Source organism: Cnephaeus nilssonii (genome assembly GCF_951640355.1).
Source record: "Cnephaeus nilssonii genome assembly, chromosome: 3".
Classification (NCBI taxonomy): domain Eukaryota; kingdom Metazoa; phylum Chordata; class Mammalia; order Chiroptera; family Vespertilionidae; genus Cnephaeus; species Cnephaeus nilssonii.
The window spans coordinates 108,909,723-108,928,962 of NC_137074.1; the positions used below are offsets into that span (position 1 = coordinate 108,909,723).

Below are 19,240 nucleotides of genomic sequence, written 5' to 3' on the forward strand. Positions count from 1 at the left end.
AATAAAAGCCTTATATGGCAAACCTACAGTCAACATCATACTCCATGGGAAAAAACTAAACTCATTTCCCTTAAGAACAGGAACAAGATGCGATGCCCACTTTCACCACTCCTGTTCAATATAGTGATGTGCTAGCGATAGCAATCAGACAAGAAGAAAAATAAAAGGTATCAACTTGGAAAAGAAGAAGTAAAACTGTTATTGTTCACAGATGACATGATATTGTACATAGAAAACCCTAAAGATCCTATCAAAAAACTGCTAGACTTAATAAATGAGTTTGGCAATGTAGCAGGATACAAAACTAACACCCAGAAATCTGTGGCTTTTTTATACACCAATAATGAACTCACATAAAGAGAAACTAATCTAACAATTCCATTTCCATTGCAACAAAAAAATTAAGATACCTAGGAATAAAGTTAGCTAAGGAGGGAAAAGATGCAAATTATAACAACAATGAGATATCATCTATACCTGTCAGAATGGCTACCATCAACAAATCAATAAACAGAAAGTGTTGGTGAGGATGTGGACTAAAAGGAACTTTCAAGCACTGTTGGTGAGATTATAAATTGGTGTAGCCACTAACAAAAACATTATGGAGTGTCCTAAAAAAAATTATGGAACTGTCTTATGACACAGCAATTCCACTGCTGAGTATTTATTCAAAGAAATCTGAAACACTAATTCCAAAAGATATATGCACCATCCTATGTTCATTACAGCATTATTTACAATAGCCAAGATATGGAAGAAACCTAAGTGTCTATCAATAGATGCATGGATAAAAAAGAGGTGGTACACATTCAATGGAATATTGCTCAGCCATAAAGAAGAACAACATTTTGTCATTTGCAACAACATAGATGGACCTTGAAACCCATGCTAAATGAAAGAAGCCATGCTGTAAAAGACAAATGCCTTATGATTTCACTTACATGTAGGATCTGAAAAAAACAAAAACAAAATAAGAAACAAACTCATAGACACAGAGAACAAATTGATGTTTGCTAGATAGGAAGGGTGTCGGGGCAATGGATGAAAAGGTGAAGAAATTAAGTATAAATTTCCGGTTATAAAAAGAGTCACAATGATGTAGAGTATAGCATAGAGAATATAGGCAATAATATTGTAAAAACTATGTATGTTGTCAGATTACTAGACTTATTTGAGTGATCACTTGTAAGATATAGAATTTCTAATCAATATAACTGAAACTGACATAATATTGTAAATCAACTATTATAAAAAATAAAAGTTGTGCACTGATTTTAAAAAAAAAGAAAGAATAAACAGGTGTCAAGAAAGAACTGATACTGGATGTTCTGGAGTGCATACAGGAAGCTTTCTAAAAATAGATGCAAATTCCAGAAGTCAAAAGTGGAAAACACTGTAAAAGATGATTAAAAATGAAAAATATGTATTGCTAAAGCAACTTACAATTAGACATAATTCAGAGACCGTTTAGGCAAAAGGATTGTACCTTATTAATAGATCAGGGATTCAATACACAGTATATAAAGAGCACAACAAATAAGAAAGGGGGAGTAAATGTCCCAATCCAACAAAAACTGTGTTAAATATCAGACATATCACAAAAGAATATGGTAGAATGCTCAGTAATAATATGAAAAAAATTACTCAGTATTACTAGCAATCAGAATTAACAAAAACAATAATAAGTGAATACTTGCCAATCAAAATAGCAAACATTTGGAAATGATATTTAGGAAGTGGAGAGAGGCGGTAAAATAAGCATTCTCAGACTATATTGGCAAGCAGAAGAACAGAATGATAAGTTTCTATGGCGTGTACAGAAAGATATGTGAAAGGATTATGACCATGACATAATTTGTAATCATGAAATTGGAAGCAAAGTATACTGTGATGGCTACATCAACATTCAGTTCTGTATTAAAGGTAAGGAGATTTCCAAGATGTTTCATAAGGTGGAAAGACATGAGAGAACACTTTACATAAAATAATCCTGTTTATGTTTTTAAAAAATTTATTTAGTGCCTACTCTGGCAGGCATCACTCAGAACTTTTTGTATATTTTAACTTTCTTAATCCTCATAAAACAGATTAATGAATCTCAGAGGGAAGGGGAGAATTATATGTATAACCCATGGTCACAGACAATAGTTTGGTGAAGGCTTGGGGGAGAAGGGCGAGGGAAGAGGGTGTCAAAGGGGGAAAAAGAATACTTGTATTACTTTCAACAAAAAAGATTTTTTAAAATTCTATGAGTAGATAGTATTACTACCCTCATTTTACAGATTAAAAAATAGACACAGAGAGTGCAATTTGCGCAAAGTCACACAAATGAGAAGGGATTCAAACCAAAGTGACTTGGTTTCTGTTAGGTCTGATCAAATAATTGAATCTATGTTCCCCTCCCCTGGGAAAATGACCTTTAGATTGTTTGGCAACCAACATTCCCTTTAGCTTAAACCACCTTCCATTTGCTAAGACCAGTAACTTTCCCCTCCTGACTTTCCCAGGATCCGGACCTGTCCAGAGAATCCCCCACTGAAAAAGTCTTCCTAGAGTCTTTTAAAATCTCTGACTCCCCATCCATGGGTGCTGGCGCCACTTTGGGGCTCAACCCATCTGTTTTCTAGATGACCAATCCTATATAATAAAAGGCTAATACGTGCACTGCTGGTGGGAATGCAGACTGGTGCTACCACTGTGGAGAACAGTATGGAGTTTCCTCAAAAAACTAAAAATGGAACTCCCATTTGACCCAGTAATCCCACCCCTAGAAATATATCACAAGAAACTAGAAACATCAATCAGAAAGGATATATGCACCCCTATCTTCATAGCAGCACAATTTACAATAGCTAAGATTTGGAAACAGCCTAGATACCCGTCAGCAGATGACTGGATCAGAAAACTGTGGTACATCTACACAATGTAATGCTATGCTGCCATAAAAAAGAAGGAATTCTTACCATTTGCAGCAACCTGGATGGAACTGGAGAGCATTATGCTAAGTGAAATAAGCCAGTCAATGAAAGAAAAATACCACATGATCTCATTCATTTGTGCATAATAAAGAACATTATAAACTGATGAACAAAAAGATAGATACAGAGGCAGTAAAGCATCAAACAGACTGTCAAATGAGAGCGGGGAGGTTAGGGAGAGGTGGGGGAGATAAGAGATCAACTGTAGGACTTGTATGCATGCATATAAGCATAACCAATGGACGCAAGACACTGGGGGGTGAGGGCATGTATGGGAGTCAGGTGGGGGGGCAATGGGAAGATATGTACACATGTAATACCTTAATTAAAAAAATGGGGAAAAAATAAATACAAAAGAAACAAAAAAAGGCTAATATGCAAATTGACAGGAATGACCTGTCGCTATGATGCACACTGACCACCAGGGGGCAGATGTTCAATGCAGGAGCTGCCCCCTGGTGGTCAGTGCACTCTGTGGGAGTGACTGCTGCTCAGCCAGAAGCCAGGCTCACAGCTGGCAAGCCCAGTGGCGTGGCGGGAGCCTCTCCCACCTCCCCAGCAGCGCTATGGATGTCCTACTGCTGGATTTCAGTCGGACATCCCCTGAGGGCTCCCAGACTGGGAGAGGGTGAAGGCTGGGCTGAGGGACACCCCTCACCTCCAAGTGCACGAATTTCATGCACCGGACCTCTAGTAAATTTATAATTCTTTACCACTTTGGCCTCATGCGTACCTCCTTCCTTGACCCTAACAGTTTCCTCCCTCCTTTTTCAGTCTTATTTTCTCAATGTCCCTATATCCCTCCCTTCCAACTCCCTTCTCTCCTACCACCTCCCTATTCTCTCAGTAAATTTTCAAATGTCTATTAAGTGTCATGGGGAGAAGAGTGGGGTGCAGAAGGTATGTTTCGCTTCTTTTCTCCATATTTGGCTTTATTGTGTGGAAGATCCTGTGTTACTTTTATAAATGAAAATTTTATTTTTTATTATTATTTTCAAAATCTTTATTGTTGAAAGCATTACAGATGTCCCCTTTGTTTGTTTTCCCATTGACCCCCTCCACCCTGCACCCGCCCCTCCCAGGCCTTCACCAAGTGTCCTTGGGCTATGGATATATGCCCTTAAGTTCTCCAGTTAATCACTCCTCCCCTCACCCCGCCTTCCCTCTGAGATTCCACAGTCTGTTTCATGCTTCTATGTCTCTGGATCTATTTTGTTCATCAGTTTATTTTGTTCATTAGATTCCACATACGAGTGAGTGCATGTGATACTTGTCTTTCTCTGACTGGCTTATTTCGCTTTTATTGTGTGGAAGATCAGGTGTTACTTTTGTAAATGAAAATTTTAAAAGAAAAAATAAATCAATGAATTCTTCAGTTCAGTTCAAATATTTATTGTGCTTGGTTGCCAGTCCGAGGGACCTGAAAAACTAAACATTCTAAACACATCTGGTCGGTTTAACTCTTAAAAAGAGTTAAGACTCAAAGACTGCGAGAGACCAAGAGCCAGAGAGCAAAAGTGAAAAGGCCCCATAAAGAAAAACCTGTGTGCTCTGAACCATTCACTGCTGCCACCCCTGAAAGTGACTGGAATGTAAGGGATGAAGGTCGAGGCCAAAGTCCAGGAAGTGCCTTCCACCCCACCCGGTAGCCAAGTCCAGGTAGTGACCCCAGTTCAGCGGGTGTAGGCGCCCCAGTACCTGGCTGCTCGGAGCCACACAGCCCATGTGGTATCAGGCGGTGCAGAGAGCGCGAGGAGGGCGGGCGGCGGTCTCCTGCAGCGCTCCCTCCAGCAGCGCCCCTCCTGCAGCCCCCCTCCAGCAGCGCCCCTCCTGCAGCCCCCCTCCAGCAGCGCCCCTCCTGCAGCCCCCCTCCAGCAGCGCCCCCTCCTGCAGCGCCCCCTCCAGCAGCGCCCCCTCCTGCAGCCCCCCTCCTGCAGCGCCCCCTCCTGCAGCGTCCCCTCCAGCAGCGCCCCCTCCTGCAGCGCCCCCTCCAGCAGCGCCCCCTCCTGCAGCGCCCCCTCCTGCAGCCCCCCTCCAGCAGCGCCCCTCCAGCAGCGCCCCCTCCTGCAGCGTCCCCTCCAGCAGCGCCCCCTCCTGCAGCGCCCCCTCCTGCAGCGCCCCCTCCTGCAGCGTCCCCTCCAGCAGCGCCCCCTCCTGCAGCGCCCCCTCCAGCAGCGCCCCCTCCTGCAGCGCCCCCTCCTGCAGCCCCCCACCTGCAGCCCCCCTCCAGCAGCGCCCCCTCCTGCAGCCCCCCTCCTGCAGCGCCCCCTCCTGCAGCCCCCCTCCTGCAGCGCCCCTCCTGCAGCCCCCCTCCAGCAGCGCCCCTCCTGCAGCCCCCCTCCAGCAGCGCCCCCTCCTGCAGCGCCCCCTCCAGCAGCCCCCCTCCAGCAGCGCCCCCTCCTGCAGCGTCCCCTCCAGCAGCGCCCCCTCCTGCAGCGCCCCCTCCTGCAGCGCCCCCTCCTGCAGCCCCCCTCCTGCAGCGCCCCCTCCTGCAGCCCCCCTCCTGCAGCGCCCCCCCCCCCCCCCCCCCCAGCAGCTATGGACGGGCGCGCGGACACCAGGGAACCCTTTTGTACACGTAGGATCCGGGAAACGAAACTAAACCCGAGCCGCATTCGGCGCCAAGGTCGCTAGGAGGCCCCTCCCTGGTGACTTCCGGGAGGTTGACCGCCGCGCAGGGCCACCCGGGGCCACAGGGCGCAGAGCCGCCGCCTTCGCCCGGGTTCCCTTTTCTGGTCCGCGCAGGGCGGTCAGGGAGCAGCGGCAGCCGCAGGTGAGCGGGCCTTCTCCTCTCCGGGCGCGGGGCTTCAGGGGCGGCGGGTGGCGCTGGCACAGAGATTGGCAGGGTGCCTGGTGGGACCGCGATCCTAGGGGTCCGGGGGGGGGGGGGGGCGCCCGGAAGTGGAGCCGGGGCTCAGGAAGGCCCCGCGGCCGCCCGCCCGCCCAGTGCTCCAGGCCAGGAGCTTGCCCTGACGGGGTCCCGCTGAAGCCGCCAACCAGGCTCCGCTTCCTCTAGGGGGCGTCTTCACGGCCCGAGCAGCTCGAATCCAGGCAGGAACTGGGCCCAGGGGGAGCTGGCAGCCCGGGGGGTAGTCGGAAGGGACGGGTAACAAAGCCCGCCAGCTGTCGTTTAACTGTAGACACTAAACAGGAGTGTGGGTGGACCATGCCAGGCACCCGGGCACACCAGCATTGTAAGATAGAGGCGGCTTGTAGAGGCCACGACCCTCATCTCAGGAGTCCACCTGCCTGCCTGAATCCTGCCTGTACCACTTAATACCTGGGACTGCCAGCCAGTTCCTTCATTCCCTCCTTCTGGGAATTGTACAACTATTGAGACTTACAGGAGTTAGAGGATGGCCTGGATTAGTGAACTTTGTTAGGGCAGGATCTGGCGCTGCAGAGAGTACTCAGTGAAAATCAGTTCTTATTGTTTGAATATTTGACAAAGTTCACCTTCTCCATGCTTACTATCTGGTTCCCTGGGGTTTTATTTATACGTTTATTTATTCCTGGAATTCTGGCATGGTAACTTCCCAGTTCCAGGAACAGGCAAGAAACTATTGTTTCTCCTAGTTTAGCAAGATCCGGAACATGATTAGTACTGTGCAAAGTGTCCCTTGCTTAGTGTCAGGTGTCAGGCGATTTGGGATCACTTTTTCTCCCTTGAATTTTTGTAACAGCACAAGTTCCTCTTAATACTACCCTGGCGACTGGAGGAGTTTGAAGGCTGAACGAACACAAGGCTGCTTGTAAAATGAGTGGACTTCTGCACTTAAGTAGAAAAGTGGCATTTGAAATAGCTCGGTCATAGGAGATTAAACAGCCTTCAAATGTGTAAGGGAGCTGTTCTTTCTGACTGAAAGGAATGAACTAATACTGTACACACCCTATTGAATCAACAAGCACCAATTAAGTGCCTTGCCTTGGACTGGCTATGCTCTGGCCTTTCAGAGTGTAAAGTGCAGCAGAACTTTCCTTTTCTTGAATGACACAAGCTCCCTCAGCCTCAGGACTTCTACCTATGCAGTTACCTCTGTCTGTAATGCCACACCCTACCCACTCTTCACACACACTTCCTTCAGCTCTGGGATCTGTCTTCCTTGACACACACGTCCCCACTATCTAACCTGGTGCCCCCATAACTCTATTATAGCACCATTGTACTTATTTATAGCACTTAGAGTGTTCATAATAAAGGATTGTCTGTCATTTTGTTCTAGTAATTGTTACACTGTTTTACATGCTCTATGCCTTCCATCAATATTCTTTGAAAAAAGGCACAAGTTTTATACTAATTAATATTTACACAATATTTATAAATGTACATGTGCATTATATATGTGTATATACACACACTGTATAGCACTTTCTTAAATAGTGCTAAATTGAAAAAGTCAAAGTACAGCTATTAATTAGTATTAACAACTGTGCTTTTCATTTTTAAAATTTTGAATGTAGTAAGTGCTTACAAAATTTCTAGCCTGGCCTATTAAAAACAAAATGGCCATGAGTAAATTTGAAATTATTAAGAAAGATACCCATAAAGATAATCTTTTAACAAGTTTTACTGAAACTGGACAATTTGGAAAAAAAATTTTTAATGAATCAAGGACATGAGCGTAAAGCACATGAACCATAAATCATTTTAATTCAGCTAGTGAGTGAGCATTAAGTAACCATTCACTTTTTGCGTGTAGTTTCCTCATTTATAAGGAGGAAAGGAAACAAATTTGTGAGGGACCTCTGGGAATTGTCAGCAAAAGCTTTGCAGGAGGAATAAAGCACCCATGCCAGGATAACTGACATAAAATTGTTTTTGTTTCTTTTGTCATTTTGGTTTACTTGTTAGTTTTGTAGAACACTTGACCACCACTTTCTCAGTTGGTCCCAGTTTATGCAATATCTACTTTTATCTTCAAAGTTTACTATAAAATGCCATCCCAAAGTGGTTCTGAGCATGTTTGTTTTGTTTCCTTGAACATAAAATGCAGGAATAGACTTTTATAGGAAGACTCCGCATTACCAGATACTTTGCTTTTATAAATCAGCCTTAGCCACCTCACTTACATCAAATACCTTGTACATGTATTTGGTGGTCTGGTGGACTCAACATCTGTGTAAATTCATCTGGTTTTAGTCTACTTCCCTTTTACCAAAACTACAGTTCAACAGATGAAGTATTTTTGTCCTCAATGTTAACTAAAGCTTGTTAAATGCACAAAATTTACCTATGAACATAAGCTGAACAACATAAAAAGTATTTTATTTGTGACGTACCTCAGCAAGTGTTCCTGTGCCCAGTTTCTCCCCTCCTCCAAGCCTAATAACTCATTTTCACTTATTCGCAGGAATTTAGGGACATTTATGTGATGGACTTTAGACAATAACTTGCTAAAATAATTTAGAACATATATCCCCCATCTTGGGGATCTGAGAAAAAAAATTAACTAGTTTGTCTAGGCGATTAAGAAGCAAATTTGGATAAATAATTCAAATCTAGTTTTTCCTAATTTGTAGGCATAGTAGTTCTAGGATTTTCCAAAATGAGGGATGCTTCCCCCTTGGGTTCCAGATTTTACAGTCATACTTTTTTAAAAGCAACAAGATAGAAATTTTAGGACCCCAAGACATGGTCAAAAGGGTTTCACCATATTATGAACTGTGGAATGGTTACTGGATATCAGCTGAACTATTTCTCCTTCTCTTGGTCATAGAAGTTTATAATTTGAAATCTTATTTGTCCTGAAGTAATTAAGATTCCAATGGTACAGTATATAATATGACTTTATTAGAGACTGTATAGCAGTGGTTCTCAACCTTTCTAATGCCGCGACCCTTTAATACAGTTCCTCATGTTGTGGTGACCCCCAACCATAAAATTATTTTCGTTGCTACTTTATAACTGTAATTTCACTACTGTTAATGAATCGTAATTTAAATATCTGTGTTTTCCGATGGTCTTAGGCGACCCTGCTAGCGGTTCTCAACCTGTGGGTCGCGACCCTCAGGTTGAGAACCACTGCTGTCGAGCCTAAGACCATCGGAAAACACAGATATTTACATTACGATTCATTAACAGTAGTGAAATTACAGTTATGAAGTAGCAACAAAAATAATTTTATGGTTGGGGGTCACCACAACATGAGGAACTGTATTAAAGGGTGGTGGCATTAGAAAGGTTGAGAACAACTGCTGTATAGGATAAATATGACTTTCTCTGTCTTGGAAGATTTTTTTGGGAATTTGTTTCTTATAGAAGTAGTGGGAGGCATTATTTAATTAAAGGTATCATGTTAATTAAGGAACTAATTCACCCAAGACTCAGTTCTGTCATTTCCAAAGCTGAGTGATGTTATGTCTTGTGATAGACTCATTAAGTTTGAGAAAACCAAAAGATCCTTAAAACAGCAAATAGTGGACAAGGATGAACATGGTGGATATCTTTAATCCACAAGTGCTTTATTCCACCTGGCATATACACAGGTACAACTGTCACTTAACATTTTGCACCACAGCTTATGACATACCATTTTTATGCTTGAGGTATTACATAATAGTGAAAATTCTAAACGCTATGGGAAAATGAGAGCCCAGATTGTGTTACACAGTATTTTTCCCAGCAGATACTCATCCTTACAAACTTGTAGTTTAAGACTCAAAATAATGTAATCAAATAGGAAGGGAAAAAAGCAAATAAGAACAAGTGTGCTCTGTTTTGGAGTCCGTTTAGTTTCTCTTCCTTGGATTTCTGTACAGGGAGAGAATGATCTCTGACCCTATGAAAGAAAGATATTCAGGTTGGTACTCATTTGGCAAGGACTTGTTAGGTCACGACACACCATTGCTCAGGAGCTTTCACCTTTTCCTGATGCAATTCACAGCATTTTTCTTTTGTTTTTTCCCATTTTTTAATTAAGGTATTACATGTGTACATATCTTCCCATTGCCCCCCCCCACACCTGACTCCCATACATGCCCTCAACCCCCAGTGTCTTGCGTCCATTGGTTATGCTTATATGCATGCATACAAGTCCTACAGTTGATCTCTTATCTCCCCCACCTCTCCCTAACCTTCCCACTGTAATTTGACAGTCTGTTTGATGCTTTACTGCCTCTGTATCTATCTTTTTGTTCATCAGTTTATAATGTTCTTTATTATGCACAAATGAGTGAGATCATGTGGTATTTTTCTTTCATTGACTGGCTTATTTCACTTAGCATAATGCTCTCCAGTTCCATCCAGGTTGCTGCAAATGGTAAGAATTCCTTCTTTTTTATGGCAGCATAGCATTCCATTGTGTAGATGTACCATAGTTTTCTGATCCAGTCATCTGCTGACGGGTATCTAGGCTGTTTCCAAATCTTAGCTATTGTAAATTGTGCTGCTATGAAGATAGGGGTGCATATATCCTTTCTGATTGGTGTTTCTAGTTTCTTGGGATATATTCCTAGTAGTGGGATTACTGGGTCAAATGGGAATTCCATTTTTAGTTTTTTGAGGAAACTCCATACTGTTCTCCACAGTGGCAACACCAGTCTGCATTCCCACCAGCAGGGCACAAGGGTTCCTTTTTCTCTGCATCCTTGCCAACACTTGTCGTTTGTTGATATGTTGAGGATAGGCATTCTGACAGGTGTGAGATGGTACCGCATTGTCGTTTTGATTTGCATCTCTCAGATAATTAGTGACTTTGAGCATGTTTTCATGTGTCTCTTGGCCTTCCTTCTGTCTTCTTTAAAAAAGATTCTATTGAGGTCCGTTGACCATTTTTTTATTGGATCATTTATCTTCCTTTTATTAAGTTGTACTAGAGGCCCGGTGCACGAAATTCGTGCACGGAGGGCGGTTGTCTCTCAGCCCAGCCTGTACCCTCGCCAATATGGGATCCCTCTCACAATCCAGGTCTGCTGGCTCCCAACTGCTTCCCTGCCTGCCTTCCTGATTGCCCCTAACCGCTTCTGCCTGCCAGCCTGATCACCCCCTATCCACTCTGCTGCCAGCCTGTTTGCCCCCAACTTCCCTCCTCTGCCGGCCTGGTCACCCCTAACTGCCCTCTCCTGCAGGGTTGATCACCTCCAACTTCCCTCCCTTGCAGGCCTGGTCCTTCTCAACTGCCCTCCCTTGCAGGCCGGGTGCCTTCCAACTGCCCTCTCCTGCTGGCCATCTTGTGGTGGCCATCTTGTGTCCACATGGGGGCAGCTATATTGTGTATTGCAGTGATGATCAATCTGCACATTACACTTTTATTAGATAGGATAGAGGCCTGGTACAGGGGTGGGGGCCAGCAGGTTTGCCCTGAAGGCCGTACCGGATCAGGTGGGGGTTCCCTTGGGGCGTGGGGTGGCCTGAGCGAGGGGCCTGTGGTGGTTTGCAGGCCGGCCACGCCCCCTGGCAACCCAAGCAGAGGCCCTGGTATCTGGAATTTATTTACCTGTTACAATTGAAACTTTGTAGCCTGGAGCGGAGCCAAGCCTGGGGCTCCCTCCGAGGCCGGCAGCCATTTGTGTTGTGGTTATAATTGAAACTTTGTAGCCTTAAGCGGGTGGGCCCGGCCAGGGTGTGCAGAAAGCTTTGCTTCCCCTGTTGCCGGCGGCAACTCTGGCCTGCTCTCTCAAGCTCCATTGTGCCGCCATTTGTTTGAATTTGTTTACCTTCTATAATTGAAACTTTGTAGCTTGAGTGGAGGCTTAGGCCTGGCAAGGGCAGGTGGAAAGCTTGGCTTCCTCTGTTACCTAGGAAACCTTGCTCTCTGTGGCTGTAGCCATCTTGGTTGGGTTAATTTGCATGCTCGCTCTGATTGGATGGTGGGCGTGGCTTGTGGGCGTCGCTTGTGAGCGTGTCGGAGGTATGGTCAATTTGCATATTTGTCTATTATCAGGTAGGATAAGTTGCCTGTAGATGTTGGAGATTAAAACTTTATCAGTGCTGCAGAAACCGGTTTGGCTCAGTGGATAGAGCGTCGGTCTGTGGACTGAAGGGTCCCAGGTTCGATTCCGGTCAAGGGCATGTGCATTGGTTGCGGGCACATCTCCAGTGGGGGTTGTGCAGGAGGCAGCTGGTCGATGTTTCTCTCTCATCGATGTTTCTAGCTCTCTATCTTTCTCCCTTCCTCTCTGTAAAAAATCAATAAAATATATTTAAAAAAAAAACTTTATCAGTGCTAACATTTGCAAGTATGTTCTCCCATACAGTGAGCTTTCTTGTTGTTTTGTTGATGGTTTCTTTTGCTGTGAAAACGCTTTTTATTTTAATGTAGTCCCATTTGTTTATTTTCTCTTTAGCTTCCATTGCCCTAGGAGCAGTATCAGTGAAGAAGTTCTTTCGGCATATGTCTGAGATTTTGCTGCCTGTGGATTCCTCTAGTATTTTTATGGTTTCCCGTCTTATGTTTAAGTCCTGTATCCATTTTGAGTTTATTTTTGTGTATGGTGTAAGTTAGTGATCTAGGTTCATATTTTTGCATGTATCTGTCCAATTTTCCCAACACCATTTATTGAAGAGACTGTCTTGACTCCATTGTATGTTCATGCCTCCATTGTCAAATATTAATTGAGCATAGTGGTTTGGGTCAATATCTGGATTCTCTATTCTATTCCATTGATCTACATGTCTGTTCTTGTGCCAATACCAGGCAATTTTGAGAACAGTGGCTTTGTAATACAGCTTGATATCTGGTATTGAGATCCCTCCTACTTTATTCTTCTTTCTCGGGATTGCTGTGGCTATTCGGGGTCTTTTTTTATTCCAGATGAATTTTTGGAGAGTTCTTTCTAGGTCTGTGAAATATGCCGTTGGTATTTTAATGGGGAGTGCATTGAATCTATAGATTGCTTTGGGTAGTATGGGCATTTTAATGATGTTGATTCTACCAATACATGAACATGGTATGTTCTTCCATCTGTTTATTTCTTCTTCTATCTCTTTTTTCATTGTCCTGTAGTTTTCCGCTTATAGGTCTTTTACCTCCTTAGTTAAGTGTATTCCCAGGTATCTTAATGTTGTTGGTGCGATGGTAAATGGGATTGCTTTTTTAGTCTCTCTTTCTGTAAGTTAACTACTGGTGTATAGAAATGCCATAGATTTCTTGGAGTTAATTTTGTACTGCTACATTGCCAAATTCATTTCTTAAGTGTATTACTTTTTTGATGGAGTCTTTTGGGTTTTTTATGTACAATATCATGTCATCTGCAAATAAGGACAGCTTTACTGCTTCTTTTCCAATTTTGATGCCTTTTATTTCTTCTCCTTTTCTAATTGCAATGGTGAATACTTCCAGTACTATGTCGAACAGTAGTGGTGAGAGTGGGCATCCCTGTCTTGTTCCTATTCTTTTAGTTTTTGCCCATTGAGTATGATGTTAGCTGTGGGTTTATAACATATAGTTTTTATTATGCTGAGGTATGATCCTTCTATTCCCACCTTGTTGAGAGTTTTTATCAAGAAAGGGTGTTGGATTTTGTCAAATGCATTTTCTGCATCAATTGATATGACTATGTGATTTTTATCTCTCAATTTATGTGATGTATCATGTTTATTGATTTGCAGATATTATACAATCCTTGCATTCCTGGGATAAATCCTACTCGGTCATGGTGTATGATCTTTCTGATGTACTGCTGGATCCGATTTGCTAGAATTTTGTTGAGGATTTTGGCATCTATGTTCATGAGGGATATTGTCCTGTAATTCTCTTTCATTGTGTTGTCTTTATCTGGTTTTTAGGGTGATGCTGGCTTCATAGAAGGAGCTTGGAAGTGTTCCTTCCTCTTGAATTTTTTTGAATAGTCTGAGGAGGATAGGTTTTAGTTCTTCCTTGAATGTTTGGTAAAACACCCCTGTGAAGCCATCTGGCGCCAGGCTTTTGTTTCCTGTAAGCTTTTTGATGACTGCTTCAATTTCTTTCATAGGTATTGGCCTATTGAGATGTTTAGATTCTTTCTGATTGAGTTTTTGAAGGTTATATTTTTCTAGGAATACGTCCATTTTGTCCAGGTTGTCCAGTTTATTGGAATAGAGTTGTTCCTAGTATTTTTTAACAATCCTTTGTATTTCTGTAGGGTCTGTTGTTATTTCACCTCTTTCATTTCTGATTTTGTTTATTTGGTTCCTCTCTCTTTGCTTCTTGGTGAGCCTGGCTAAAGGTTCATCAATCTTGTTTATCCTTTTAAAGAACCAGCTCTTGGTTTTGTTGATCTTTTGTATTGTTTCTTTGGTTTCTATGTCATTTATCTCTGCTCTGATCTTTATTATATCCTTCCTTCTGCTTACACTGGACTTTTCTTGTTGCACTCTTTCTAACTCTTTGAGTTTTAGGGTTAGGCAATTTATTACTATTATTTCTTGTTTTTTGCAGTAGGCTTGTAGAGCTATGAACTTCCCTCTCAGGACTGCTTTCTCTGTGTCCCATAGATTTTGGATTGTTGTGTTTTTATTGTCATTTGTTTCCATGATGTTTTTTTTCTTTCTTTCTTGATCTCTCTGGAAACCCAGTCATTGTTTAATAGCATGCTGTTTAGTCTCTATGTGTTTGATTTTTTTAGATTGTTTTTATTGTAGTTGATTTCCAGTTTTATTCCACTGTGATCTGAGAAGATGCTTGATATGATTTCTATCTTCCTGAATTTGAAGAGACTTTGCCTCTGATCCAACATATGGTCTATCTTTGAAAATGACCCATGTGCACTTGAGAAGAATATATATTCTGTGGCTTTGGGGTGAAATGTTCTGAAGATGTCAATTAATTTTATCTGGTCTAGTGAGTCAGTTAGGATTGATGTTCTTTGCTGATTTTTTGTTTAGAGGATTTGTCCCATGGTGATAGTGGGGTATTAAAGTATCCTACTGTGATTGTGTTGCTGTCAATGTCTCCCTTAATATCCTACAGGAGTTTTTTTTATGTATTTTGGTGCTCCTGTATTGGGTGCATATATGTTTACCAGAGTTATTTCTTCTTGTTGGATTGCTCCCTTTAATATTATGAATTGGCCTTCCTTATCTCTTTTTATGTTCTTCACTTTGAGATCTAATTTGTCAGATATAAGTATTGCTACCCCAGCTTTTTTTTTTCATTTCCATTCGCCTGGAAAACCTCTTTCCATCCTTTCACCCTCAGTCTGTGTGCATCTTTTTTTCTGAGGTGGGTTTCTTGTAGACAGCAGATATATGGGTCTTGTTTTCTTATCCAATCCGTTACACTATGTCTTTTGATTGGGGCATTTAATCCATTTACATTTAAAGTTATTATTGATAGGTACTTATTTGTCACCATTTTTAATCTTTACCCCTGTGTTCCTTCTTCGCTTCCTATTACTTTTCTTTACAGCAGACCCTTTAGCTTTACTTGCATTGCTGGTTTGGTGGTAATAAATTCCCTTAGTCTTTTTTTTGTTTGTGAAGCTCTTGATTTCACCTTCAACTTTGTTTGATATCCTTGCTGGGTACAGTATACTGGGATTCAGACCCTTCCTTTGTATGACTTTGTATATTTCATTCCATTCCCTTCTGGCCTGATGAGTTTCTGTTGAGAAATCAGTTGCTAGTCTAATGGGGGTTCCTTTTTAGGTAACTTTCTGTCTCTCTCTGACCACTTTTAAGATTCTTTGTCATTGGTGTTGGCTAATTTAATTATAATGTGCCTTGTCGTCGGTCTTTTGGGGTTCATTTTACTTGGGACTCTGTGAGCTTCTTGGATTTGTGTGGGTTTTTTCCTCCCTATATCAGGGAAGTTTTCTGTCATTATTTCTTCAAACAGGTTTTCTATTCCTTGCTCAGTTTACTCTCCTTCTGGAAGCCCTATTATTCGGATGTTGTTTTTTTTGTGTGTGTGTTGTCCCAGAGTTTCCTGAGGCTCTCCTCCTGCTTTTTAATTTTTTTTCTAGAAGCTGTTCTCCTTGGATATTATTTTCCATCTTGTCTTGTAGCTCACTGATGCGGTCCTCTGCTTCTTCTAGTCCACTCTTGATGCTTTCTGTTGAGTTCTTTACAGCAGTGATGTCATTTTTCATTTCTTCTTTGTTCTTCATTTCCTCTTGGTTTTTACTCATATTGTCGAATTTGTCTTCCATTCTTCTCAGCCACCTTATGACCATTTCTATGAATTCTTCCTCTGACAGGTTGCTTGCCTCCATTTAATTTACTTCCTTTTATGGTGATGCTTGCTTTTCTTTCATATGCGGGCTGTTTCTTTGTCTCCCCATGGTCTCTCTTCTACGGATGTCTGGTTATGTTGTTCTCTCTCTCCAGCGTTGATTTAAAGGCACAAAATACAACACAACCACGTACAATACACAAGGCACTGAACAGAAATGTATTCACGATATTAATAAACCCAAATAAAGGTGACCACCAGAGAAAGGCAAATTAGGGGATAGGAGAGAACAAAGAAGAGGGAGGAAAAAAGGAGTGCCAAAATGAAATTGGGAAAATGAAAAAAATAAGTAAGGGAGAAAAGAAAGAGAATTAGAGAGAAAAGGGGATCAAACTATATATATGGGGAGAAAACTCCAATAGAACAGCCACTAATACCAGCAAATGCCAGCAACAAGTACCTGGAGATTAATACAAACTACAAACAACAACTAATATCAAGCGAGGCGACGGAAAACAGAAGCAAAAAACAAACAAAAACAAAGCAAACAAAAAAACAAAACAGAAAACTCCAATAGAACAGCCACTAATACCAGCAAATGCCAGCAACAAGTACCTGGAGATTAATACAAACTACAAACAACAACTAATATCAAGCGAGGCGACGGAAAACAGAAGCAAAAAACAAACAAAAACAAAGCAAACAAAAAAACAAAACCAAAAAAAGAATAAGCAAAACAATCTCACAAAAAAAGCATAAAAAATCGATATAATCAACATTCAAGCAAACAACAACAAAAGGACAGAGAGAAAAACAATTTTTTGGATAGCTAAGCCAGAGAAGAGAGAGATGTGTATGGACTTGGAGCAGGGGATTGGAAATTAGATATATAAGTAGGGTGAAATTTTAACAGGGGTAAAAAGAAAGAATACAGAAAATCTAAAGCAGGAAAAGGGTAAGAGAAACAGGATACCAAAAGGGGAATAGTTAGGAAGATAGTGATGGCATAAAGGTAGAGTTGAGAAAGAGTAAAATGATGCTAAAGGAAATATGAAAATAGAATGTAGAACACTAATCCCAAAGTAAAATAAAGAGAAAATAAAATGACACTTTTAAAAAAAAGGTAAAATAATAGTAGTAATAATAGTGATTGAAAATAAAAATGTAATAATTAAAAATGTAAAATCAAGTGAGGAAAAAAGAGAAAAATAGCTTCTTAAGTAAAAGATATAAAAAATAAAATATTAAAAAAATTAAAAATAAAACATGCAGTAGTGAAGGTCATTCACTTCCTCTATTGTTCTGTTTGGCACGCCTGTTTCCCAGTCAGGACAATATTGCAGATCCCTGCGTTCCACTGCTCCTCAGTGTTGTAAGCCAGTCCTGATTTTTAAGCAGGCGGTGTCTTAATTTCTCGTATTCCTTTATTTGTGATTACACAAGAGTCAATTTGTGATTCAGCCCCTGGGTGGCAGAGTTTCTGGTTTGACTTTCGGGTCTATATATGGCCTCTGTAGCCTGTACTTAGATCCTGCTTTCCCTGTGGCACTCAATAACGGTTTGTGGAGGTGGGCTGCCCCAGAGCTGGCTCTCCTACGGTCGCTCCACACTCCGATTCCCAGGTTCCAGAAAAACAACTTTCCCCTGCAGTCTCCCAGGGTGTCCCCAACTGGATGATCCTATGTGTTGGGCTTAGTAATCAGAAGCAGGGATTTGAAGAGGAAAGAGCCCAAGTGTGCGAACAATGGGGCTGTGCGCAAATCTGCGCAGTCCCCCTTTCCCCCTTGGGTCTAAGCAGCCAGCACACTTTTAAAATTTTTAGGCTGTCCTTTTGCGTCAGATCAAAATGGGTTGCTTTTCAGAGATCCCTTCTGTTAGCAGCTCTAAGGACCCCCTTCCACATTCACGGATCACGCCAGCCCCAACAGCCATGGATTTTTCTAGGCGCAGACTTCCCCTGGTCCTCCAGCTCCCGCAGTGCATGCGTTTCTCTCTCCCACAGGGACCAGAGACCTCACCTTATCCCAGGCGAAATCTGACCTTTCCATGGTAGAGTGAAGAGATCCTCTAAATCCGAGTGTTTGCGCCAATTGGGGATCGGTGTTCTGGGGCTCGCAGCTGTTCGGTGGGTGCCACAGTTGTAGATTTTTAGGCTTCCGATAACATCCACTTTCCCCTTCAAGATGGTGGGGTCTCCGAGTCCGAGCCGGTGGCTCCGGGAGGGAACCCAGTAGCAGTGGGGGCTGCCCGTTCAGGGGAGCCCCGTCCAGCAGTCCCCCACCTTCTCCTGGAGTATAGCTGTCCCTTAACTCACCAACAAACACTCCGTGTGCGACCCTCAGCTGTTCTTTCTTTTTTCTTTTTTTTTTTAAATATATATTTTATTGATTTTTTTATAGAGAGGAAGGGAGAGGGATAGAGAGCTAGAAACATCGATGAGAGAGAAACATCGACCAGCTGCCTCCTGCACACCCCCCACCAGGGATTTGCCCGCAACTAATGTGCATGCCCTTGACCGGAATCGAACCTGGGACCCTCCAGTCCGCAGACCGACGCTCTATCCACTGAGCCAAACCAGTTTCGGCTCAGCTGTTCTTTCTATCTGCTCTGGGACAAGGCTCGGGACACATCTGTCTATTCCACTGCCATTTTTTTCTCTCCAATTCACTGCATTTGTTAATGATTTCCTCTTTCTGGCATACTCGTTCTTTCTGACTGGCCCTGGACTCCCCAGGCTCAAACAACTAAATGTAAAAACATATATTTTTAAATTAAAAATATTTTACTTTTTAAGTAAAATTTTTTATTTTAGTAATTTTAAAGTTCTCCCTCCCTCCACAGATACACACAGGGAGGGCTTGTCTGTGTTCCTCCTCCAGGTATTATTCAGGATTTCTCCTTGAAATTAGTACATTTCTGACATTGTAGGCAAGTAGAGAATGATAGAAACAATGGTCCCTTAAAATTACTGTATAATTGGTTAAAGGTATAGGATATTTTTTTACTAATCATATTAAAGAGGGCTGTCATATGAACAATAGAGGATAAATAAAAACTTTAGAGATGCCCCATCCAGCATGTTGATGAAAGGATATACTTTAATTCTACTCCACAATCTTAGTCTTTTAATTTTATATATCTATGAAGGTATTCTTAGCATATTTTAAGTTA

The 19,240-nt window shown here is 42.1% G+C and overlaps 1 protein-coding gene across 1 annotated transcript in view; it reads left to right on the forward strand.

Annotated features, from left to right (window-relative positions):
- The first annotated feature begins 5,600 nt into the window (after positions 1–5,600).
- LOC307096814 (phospholipid scramblase 1-like) overlaps positions 5,601–19,240 on the forward strand; it is a 38,972-nt gene continuing 25,332 nt past the window's right edge. Inside the window, exon 1 of the mRNA XM_079766428.1 lies at positions 5,601–5,751. The gene's annotated coding sequence lies outside the window, so the exon portion shown is untranslated. The remainder of the gene's footprint in view (positions 5,752–19,240) is intronic.